The sequence below is a fragment of the Cibotium barometz genome, chromosome 5 (genome assembly GCF_041138505.1).
Source record: "Cibotium barometz isolate CiBa-2024 chromosome 5, ASM4113850v1, whole genome shotgun sequence".
NCBI classification, from domain to species: domain Eukaryota; kingdom Viridiplantae; phylum Streptophyta; class Polypodiopsida; order Cyatheales; family Cibotiaceae; genus Cibotium; species Cibotium barometz.
Window position 1 is genome coordinate 48,997,425 of NC_141050.1, and position 10,265 is coordinate 49,007,689.

Genomic DNA, 10,265 nt, shown 5'->3' on the forward strand with positions numbered 1-10,265 from the left:
GCCAAAGAATCTACTGCATATATGAGATGCTCACCTTGCAAGCCCATATGGTCGGCGGTTCGTCAATGCTGTAGGCAGCGGATAGCTTCCTGTACCATCGAATGGGTAAAGAAGCTAGCTGTGGTAGGTCGAGGCTCCTGTGGCTGAGGTATAGGCCCTTTGCATATGTGTGCCATGTCTGTGGCTCTGCAATAGGTGTCAGTGTCTGGGGCTCTCTGAAGTGCCGCCATGAGATAGGGCTATCTCTACTCATGAAGAAATGAAAGATCTCTAGCTCCTGCATCTTTGCGAAGGCCCGCCTTTTGCGGCGAGTAAGTCTCCTCATCTCTCTCCTCGACTCCTGCTCTGTGATGTCTCCCAAGGCTCTCTGTATATGCGGAGCCGTGAGTATAGGGCTCTGCACTCGTCATCATACCATCTGTTCTGGGGCGCATAGCCCAGATCTCGCAGGCTCTCCTGAGTGGACACGATGTGGGAAGCTCTGTAATGCAGCCGTGTGTAGGAGTGATGCCAGCTGGGCTGTAATGGTATCCATAGGTGCCAGGGGATCCATGAGTAGGGGCCCATCCTCTACTCTGCCAGTGTATATGTCTGCCATGTCATGTGTGAAGTAGATGGTAGTGTGTGGCGTCAGTATGTGGGGGGCTGGTGATACTGGTGATACGGCTAGTGAAAATGCCAAGTATGTATGATCTGCCCCAATAGGACGAGGTGGAATGGAGAATGAGGTGACAAGCTGTGATGCCTCCAAAGACCCGATAATGTAGTCTACCACCGTGCCTCGGTCCGTGTATGACCCCCATGTGGGAAGCATGTCAGCTCCTGATCACAGCCACTGTAGCATCCCGTTATAAATAACGAGACAATGCCTGGCTCCCAACTCTAGTAAGTGGTCCCCATAATGTCCTCTGTCTGGTCAAGTGTCCTCTGATGCCCGACTATCCCCTATCTCCTCTGGATTTACAGGGTGGAGGATCTCTATGTCATCATAGTCATACACCTCACACTGTCTGCTCTGTGTGTGGGCATTGAAGTTGCCCGTAAGAAATACTTCCCCTAGTGTAGAATAATGCATAATCTCCTCTGACAGACAAGTGTATGGCGAGGCTGTTGTCTCCTCCTCCTGTGGCATGTCCTCTGTAATGACATAGGAGGATCCTGATGGAGGAAAGTAACATAGGGCTATGTATATAACCCTGTCCTGTGAGAGCTGTAAGCTGATCCACATGTATCTGGCCTTTGGATCCTGTGCTACCACTCTCAGTCTCCCCTGTAGCTCCCGTCTGAATAGAACTGCTACTCCCCCCGACCCTCTCGAGGTACCCTGGCGTGTGGTCCTCCTATATGCTGACTCCCACTGGAATCCCTCTACTCGAGGTAGCCTTCTTTTTGGGCTCTGATGTCTCTGTCAGAAGTATGATGTCTCTCCCCACCATAACATGCTCTAGTCGTCTAGGCTGCACCCATAGTGAACCATTACAGTTCCATACTGCCATGTGTATCTCTGTCAGTGGCCTAGTATGTGTCCCATAGGTCCCAAACCGCTAATCCATGGGCCGGCCATCAATGATGACCCGGCCATCAATGATGACCCGACCATCTCGATAGAAGGCCTTCTTGCCTTCTCTCCTCGCGTGTAAGACTCGTGGCATGCAAGCTCTCCTATGCTCAAGATGTATCCTCGTGAGATCATCATCCAAAAAAATAGGAGCTCCCTCTAAACCTCGTAATATGACCCTCTTCCTCATGAAGGTGACCCTCTCCGTCTCTCCTGCAAACTGTAGGATGAGGGCTCGCTTGCGTGTTGAGTCTTTCCCGGCTCTCCATGCTTTGGTGAAGGGGAGAGGGTGCTCTTCCGTGTAGCGGAGCTTCATGCATAGAAGCTGTCCATCTTTCTCGGGAGTGGAGTCGGGTGTCTCGGCTATACCTGTGACTCTAATGTTGAGGCGGCGGGCATGCCTCATCTTCTCCTCCTCAATGGTGGTGTGAATGATTTGGTGTTCTTCCCTTTGAGTCTCCTCCCTCACTTCTTTACGGATGTTCTTCTTCACCACCTCAACCCATCCTGACTACTTGGCTTCGAGTTTTCCCTCCATGTCCTTTGTGATCTCCTTGGAGATCTCTTCTTTGATGGCCGTGAGAGTGTTGTCATTGATCTCCCCTTCTTCCTTCTCAGTATTCTTGATGGCTACCAGTTCCACTTTCAATGCACTCACCTCCTCCTGGAGTGCCGTGTTCTCTTGTTCCAGGTTCGTGACCCGTGGTTCGAGAGCCATGATGTGCCGGTGTAGTTTGTTCTCCACCTCATTGAGGTTGGAATCAAATGTCTTCTTGTTCTCCTTGATTAGAGAGAGAGAGAGAGAGAGAGAGAGAGAGAGAGAGAGAGTTGTATTAATGTCTTCAAAAGGCAAAAATGACCTATGAGACCAAAAGGTTACATCATATTCATGAGGTACATCATCTTGGGTACAAAATAGTAATAAAGAAAGATAACAAAAATCTAGAACTATAAAATCTGATCTAGGTACATGAGCAGAGAGCTCTCATATCACCCTAATACATCCCTACCTCTCGGCAGAGCTCCTGTACTAGCCTGTTGTCCGGGTACGATGGGTGGATTGGCCCTCGGAGTGCTGGTATGGAAGAAGTCGGTGAGAGCTCCCTGTGCTGGTCCTCGAGCAAGTACAACTCATCTAGAGCTCACTAAGGACTCCGTGTGTCTACGGAGCTCTAGAAAAAGTCCGAGGCATCTCTGATCCGAGAAGTCCATGATCGTGGGAAGTGGTCCGAACCCAGCTCGGAAGAGGCAGTGGAACCTCCCCCGAATCTTATAGTATACACGGCATCGACATATGTAATGATCCTCCGTCTCGGGCTATGTGTGATAGAGCTAGCATATCCTGTCCTCTAGTGCGGCCGCCCTGGGCCCATATCTGGCAGTCTCCACTCTCAGCTGGTGGGACAAGGTGCGGATCTGGCCGATCGCACATCTCACCCCAAAAGATAGGTGTGTGTCTATGTAGCGTGGGCGGATGATGAAACCATGCTTTGTCAAGCATAGGAGGCGATGATCTCTCTGTGCGGCTGAGAGCAAATGACAGGGCCTCTATACTGTACTGGAACGGGGGGAGTGCCTCCATCTGCCTACCGTGCATGCCAAACCAAGTGCCTACCTGTGCATACCAGCACTCTATATCTCCCTCGAGTGTCAGCTGTCTCAAGGACTCCATGGATATCTATCTAGTGGAAGCTCCCATGGCCTATGCCAATATGTCACTGTCTAGCATAGAGCCTGTGTCACTATTGGTGCAGCCCCCATCTCTACCCGCACAATCTCATGTGGCTCTGATGGCTTGCTCCTAATCATGCACGAGATCATCGCCACTAGGGGCCTCTCCATCGGCTTCCACCCATCATATACCTCCTCTGTATCTGTCTCGGCCGGCTCTCTCCTCTGTCTCCTCTTGTGGTATAAGGTGGGACCCCAAATGGGGGCATGATACAGTAGTGCAGGTGTAACTAGAGTATCAAATAGCCAAAGCTTCGTCCTTGGCTCCTGAAATTGTATCTATGAGCGTTGCCTCTCTAGCGAGCCAAGGCTGCATATCCCCTCATCAACCTAGCTTCGGCCACCTTCCGCATCGAGAACTGAGGTCCAGTAAAAGTCATCCCAAGGTATACATATGAGGTAACGTACTCCACAGGCTCTCCACTGTATGTAAACTGTACTGCAGATCTACTTATCCACTGTGAGGAGGTGTTAAAGATCATGACCTTGGTCTTTCCAAGGTTCATAGCGAAGTCCCGGTCCTCGCAAAAGGCCCGTAATGCATCCAACTACCTCTGCAGCCCCTCTAGTTTATCAGAAATAAGAACAATATCATCTGCATACAAGAGGATTGGTATCAAGACTCTTGCTAAATGTGCTCTTGGTCCTCCCTGTCTATCTATGTAATCCGAGATCTCGTCAATGTATAGACCAAATAGAGTAGGAGACAAGGGGCAGCCCTGCTTCACCCCGATAGTACTGTGTATGATCTCTGAGTCACTACCTGGAGCCCGTACTCTGCCTGTGACTGACTCATAGAGTGTAATGATCCCCCAAAGCATCTCTGCTGGCACTCCCATATCCTGCAGTCTCCTCATCAGTCTGGCCAGTGGGACGGTATCAAAAGCTTTGTGGAAATCCACAAAGTAGCAGTATATTTGATGCTTGTGAGCTCTCCCATCCTCAATGATCCCCCGTAGTGTAAAGATATGATCTAGTGTGGAGTGCCATATATATATATATATATATATGAGAGAAGCATCAAAAAAGATGGAAACCAAAACTCAATGATTAATGTCCCCAAAAAAACAGTTGGGGACGCTCTTAACCATAGCTTGCAGCTGAAGAAAATATATTTTGTTTGGTTTTCCAGACAGTGAATGTGGCAATATGTGGAGGGAGAAATGACATGGCAATATGTGGAGAGAGAAAACACATGGCAGCATGTGGAGAGAGAAATGACATAGCACCGCAGTCTAAACCGACATTGGGCTTTTCATTCTTGTTTGTACTCGTCGTCGGTTTGTTAGGGATTTTAGTAGGCTATTTCTTATGAGTCAAGATTAAGGGTTCATAGGAACGAAGGTGGGCAGAATCAAAGAAGGTAGTGCTTGTATGTGGAATTCACAAGCCTTCCTCCTAGTGATCATGGAACCTAGATACTTGAAGCCTTGTGACTATTCCGTGCTGCATCCGATGGGCGTGTACTAGTGGTATGGAACGCCAGGGACTTTGCACGTGATGCCATGTCTTGGCTCTATGGTTGGGCAGTGAGCTAGATGTCAATGTGTATGCGTGTTCCCTTTATGTTTATGCTTAATCATAGGGTATTAGCCTGGGCGATTTACAAGGGGGGGAGCAGTCCATCCGAAGGGCATGTTGTCCAAGTTGCATGGAGGACTCATCAAGGGCCAATCATGGGAGGTGGTCCGCATCCAATGCGCACACATGATGTATGCAGGTGATGGTCTGAAAACGTACATCTATGACCAAGGGGCAGACTTCAAACTCAGCCAAGTTGATCTCATGAGGCACTGATGGCTTACTTCAAATCATGAGGGAGACCATCATCACCTGCACTCCCTCTGTCCTCCTCTCCTAGATCTGGTCCAAGAAAGGAGCATCGGATATCATTGCTGCAGGGTGCACCAAAGTGTGAAAAGGCCAACAGTTGGTGCGGGGCTCCCAGAAGTGGGTCTGGAATCACTCTCTCTCTAGTTGGGCCAGAGTTGCATATCCTCTCGTAAGGCAGTCAAGTGCTTCTGGTCTCATGGAAAAGATTGGGCTTGTAAAGGTCACTCCAAGGTAAATATAAGATGAGATGCTCTCCACCTGGGCTCCTCTATATAGAAATGGCATGCCTGCTCTCTCCGCAGCAGGTATGAGGTGTGAAAGACCATGGATTTAGTTTTGCCGAGATTAACTGCAAGGTCGCATCACAAAACCGTTTTAAATGTCTCTGTAGACCCTCCATAGAGTCGGACATCAAGATTATGTCATCCATGTAAAGTAGAATGGCATCACGATGCTCCTTAGTGGTTGAAATCACCTTACATATTGGGGTGATTCTATTCTTTTTCGGCTTATAGCTGTGATTGTTGTATGTTTTTCTCATACTTAATAGAAGTCTCTTTTTGGGAAAAAAAAAAAAAAGAGAATGGGCACAACTGTTGGGGCTTGTCCCCCCAAATCTCTTTGTCCTACTGATGTCTCCTTATATAGCTTTGGACCTTGCTAATCACGGCATCGTAGAGAGAGAAAGAAAGAAAGATATATTAACGTCTGCGAAAGGCCAAAGTGGCCTATGAGACCAAAACATAGTACACAGCTGATGGTGTCTCATCAAAAGTAAGACAAAAAGGACTAAAAAGGTCCTAAAACAGTTCTAAACTGCTATGAAAGGAAAATACTCCGGTACAACAAAAGTGTATAATATCTACAACTAGCATAAAACTGGTGTAATCTGCTCATCTCAGTATCTCTCTCATGAGAGAGAGAGAGAGAAAGAAAGAAAGAAAGAAAGTTGTATTAACGTCTACTAGAGGCCGAACTCGACCTATGAGACAGAAAGAAAGAAAGAAAGAAAGCTGTATTAAGGTCTACTAGAGGCCGAACTTGACCTATGAGACCAAAACATAGTACACAGCTGATGGTGTCTCATCAAAAGTAAAACAAAAAGGACTTAAACAGTCCTAAACAGCTATGAAAGGAAAAAACTCCTACTGAGGTACAACAAAAGTGTATAATATCTACAACTAGCATAAGACTGGTGTAATCTGCTCATCTCAGTATCTCTCTCATGGGGTGCTGTAAGATAGAGAAACTAAAGTGGCGGGGCAGTTGTCTCCTGTGACGGGTAATGATGGCTCTAATCCACCAGTGATGAAGTGTCCGTGACGAGGTCCTAGTAAGCATGGGCATCTCGCTCGACAAAGCGCTATGGCTCTGTCAAGGGTGACTCCTCCTGAAGGACGTCTATGGGACGTCTGGCTCGCCGAGGTAGTAGTGGATGTCTTGGTTGTATCTGCCGGGGTGGTCCTAGCCCTGAAAAAATCTGTCATGGCTCGCTGGCGGGGTGGATCCTGGTGTGTTGTCCTGGCTCGTAGGAGAGCCTCTCGATGGCGTCTGAGCTCCAATAAGAAAAGCCCCAAACACCTCTGATCCTCAAACTCCATCACATGTCGTAATGGTTCAAAACCCTCTCGGAAGAGACACGAGTATCTCCCTTGTATCTCACAGTACATAGTACATCGACATATGTAGTGCTCCTCTAACTCCACTTCCTGGTGACATAGTTGACAAATGCGTTCTTCTGGCTTCATCCCCTTGTATCTACCAGTCTCTACCCTCAGCTAATGTGATGAAGTGTGGATCTGTCCAATGGCACTGCGAATGCCATGTGAGAGATGGGTGTCCATGTATGTAGACCATGTCACAAAGCCATCTGGGGAGAGATGTAGAAAATGGTCCCGTGGGCCATCTTCGTGCCATATGGAGGGAGTGCATCAATCGTCATGCCATGTAATCTCAGCCAGGTACACATTTGGGTGTACCAACATCGTGTATCACCATCTGCTGCTAACTGCCTGGAAGAGATAAGTGCTAGGTGTGGGCTTTGTCTGGGGAGCTCCCATATCCTTTGCAAAAATGTCACTGACTGGAACAGGGCTTCGGTAACCACTGGTGCGGCTCCTATCTCTGCTCTGACAATCTCATGAGGTACCAATGGTTGCTCCGAATCATGCATGCGATCATAGTCACCAGTGGTTTCTCTAGTACCAGCCATCCATCATAGAAATCTCTCTCTGGTCCGACCTAGTCGACAAGCTGCTCCCTCCTCGTGTGGTAGAGGCTGGGTCCCCATATGGGTGAACCATATAAGAGTGTGGTTGTGACCAATGTGTCAAACAACCAGAGTTTGGTGCGCGGCTCCTAAAACTGAATGTAGGCACATTGTCTCTCTAGTGCCCCTAGGGCTGCATATCCACGTGCAGTGTGGTTGGACTGGAGAGAGAGAGATCCACACATGCAGAATGACAATGACAAGTGTACTTGTTTGCAGCCAAAAATCCTATTTCTAAAATGGGAGAAAAAAAATTAAAGATTTTCAAGGGTTAAAACAGTAATCAAAACTTTGGAACATTCTTACAACCTTAGAGAGAAGCATCAAAAAAGATGGAAACCAGAACTCAATGATTAATGTCCTCCCCAAAAAAACAGCTGGGGACCCTCTTAACCATAGCTTGCAACTAAAGAAAATATATTTTGTTTGGTTTTCAGACAGTGAATGCGGCAATATGTGAAGGGAGAAATGACATGACAATATGTGGAGAGAGAAAACACATGGCAGCATGTGGAGAGAGAAATGACATAGCAATGCATTCTAAACCGACATCGGGCTTTTCATTCTTGTTTGTACTCATCATTGGTTTGTTGGGGATTTTAGTAGGGTATTTCTCATGAGTTGAGATTAAGGGATCATAGAAATGAAGGTATGCAACAAGCTCCTTCTCCCCTTTTGTTGTAAATAGATAGTAAATAATGTGTGAATTGGAGTGCAGTAAATGAGCAGTGTAAGATTTTTTTGGGAGCTCCTCACTTAGGGAGAGTATTAGTTTGTAAGTAGTTGGCATTTGGGAGCAGTATTAAATTAAAACCATGCAAAATTCTATGAAAAGTGGGAAGTTAATATGAGGGGGTGTACCACCAACACAAATGCCTACCTTCTTATGCAAGGTCAAAATCACTCTCCATCCTGCTCAATCCCAAGAACCGGAAAATCTTAGCCTTTTAGCTAGCCACATGAGTGGAAAGACAAAACAAAAAGAAAGACAAGATAAGCTCAAGATAAAGAAAGACAAAGAACTGGAAAACTTAAGCCTTTCAGCTAGCCCAGGAGTTGGCAAGGAAAGACAAGAAAAGCTCAAGATAAAGATACTAGGCATTGCACACATGTATGGCTGAGCTTGTGGGAATAGAGAAGAGGAATGGGAAGTTATGCCTGCCTGATTGTGGTTGCATATACCACAATCAGGAATAGAGAAGAGGAATGGGAAGTTATGCCTGCCTGATTGTGTGGTTGCATATACCAAAGGGTTCGCACGCAAACTAAGTCTTCAAGATTGCAATGCAAGCCACAACCTAATGTCTTATGAGACTTGGACTTATCTTAAGAGACCCCCATTGTCTTCCACAGCCACACAAGTGTAACCACTTGTTGGTAACAAAATGTTGAGCTATTTGGGTGTGTGGAAAATGGTATTTGACATAGAAGACCACTTAGTAGAAGTTTTTTTTTTTTTTTTGATGCCACCTCAAACACTATTAGAAGAGCTTTTTCTCATAAGGAATTGGATGGGTCATTATAGATGCATGGTGGACTCGGATTCTAGAATTGCCTAATTGCAGTTTCGAGTTAACAAGTCAACATTCTCCTATCAAAGGATGAAATTGTAAACCTGTCTTATGAAGAAACTCTTTTGGATGTGCCATGGAATGCACTGCCTATGCCCTGACTATAAAAAACCTTCCACCTAGACTACCCTACTAGTGAAGGATTTTGTTTTTGACTGCTAATGTGTATCATGGACGTGTTGAGACTATAGATTCACAAAGAAGGACTTCCATAGAAAGGAAAGATCTTGTTAAAAGCTACTTCACCATCAACGATAAACTCTTTTGCTTTGAACACCTAGGCTTGTATAAGAGTACCTCACTCATGCATCGAGCACATAGGATAGTCGACCAACAGCCCATAGAACCTCACTAAGTTTCTTGCACAGCATGATATATTTGCATTATACATAAGTAGGGCACTACATTACAAGGTGCATGCATTAGACACAGTGAATTGTTGTGAGCCTTACAAAATCCTTGCACCAAAAAAAGAAAGAGCGCATATGGTTGGTTGATTCATCTCTAAATTTTCAATTGCCAATGAAGGCCTAGCTTCATCATGACCTTCCAACTCGTCAATTACATGATCGCTCTTAACAATTGCCAATCACTAATCCTTGTTTAGTGGATAATATATTTTGTGATTCATTTTGTCAATAATTATGCAGCCTAACTTCTTCAACTCACATCATACAATCCTAAATCTAAAGATTGTGTGATCCATGTTGACATATTGCATGCTCAAGCAAGCAAGGAAATGTACAACATACATACAAAAAGCTAATCCTCAAAGAAAAAAGAATCAATGAATAAAGCAGGAGGTGGAAAAGGTAACTTGGAACAAAAATAGAAAAGCAAAGCTATATATCCTCCTTAAAAGTTGATTGCACAAACAATCGACAAAGTAGTAGAACTCAAAGAAGAAGCTCAACTACTGTAGCAAAGGAATCAACAAATTGATACTCAAGCTAGAATGATACAAGGCAACTTGAGCCAACTCAAAGTGGAAAACAATCATTATTAACTTAGGAAAAAAGAGGTAAACTCAAGGGCAAGATTGAGTAGAGCACAAAACTATGGTGCAACAAAAATAAAGCATGAATAGAGCACAAAACTATGGTCCAACAAAATAAAGCACGATATCACAAAAATAAAGCATGATATCTCAAAAATCATTTGATGGAACATTTGATGGAGTCACGTGTGATGAAAAAACATGCATAAGAGCCTAAGTCAAGTTGTTTGTGTTGGATGAGCAAGCATAAGAGTCAAAACATTACTTTTCTAGAGGAGGGAAAAGATTTCATGTAAAAATCTCTCA

The 10,265-nt window shown here is 45.4% G+C and overlaps 1 long non-coding RNA gene across 1 annotated transcript in view; it reads left to right on the plus strand.

Annotated features, from left to right (window-relative positions):
* The window catches only part of LOC147638580 (uncharacterized), a 40,917-nt gene extending 32,647 nt beyond the window's left edge, over window positions 1–8,270 (plus strand). Inside the window, exon 3 of the long non-coding RNA XR_015265526.1 lies at window positions 7,829–8,270. This is a non-coding gene — a long non-coding RNA (uncharacterized LOC147638580). The remainder of the gene's footprint in view (window positions 1–7,828) is intronic.
* Window positions 8,271–10,265: the final 1,995 nt, after the last annotated feature.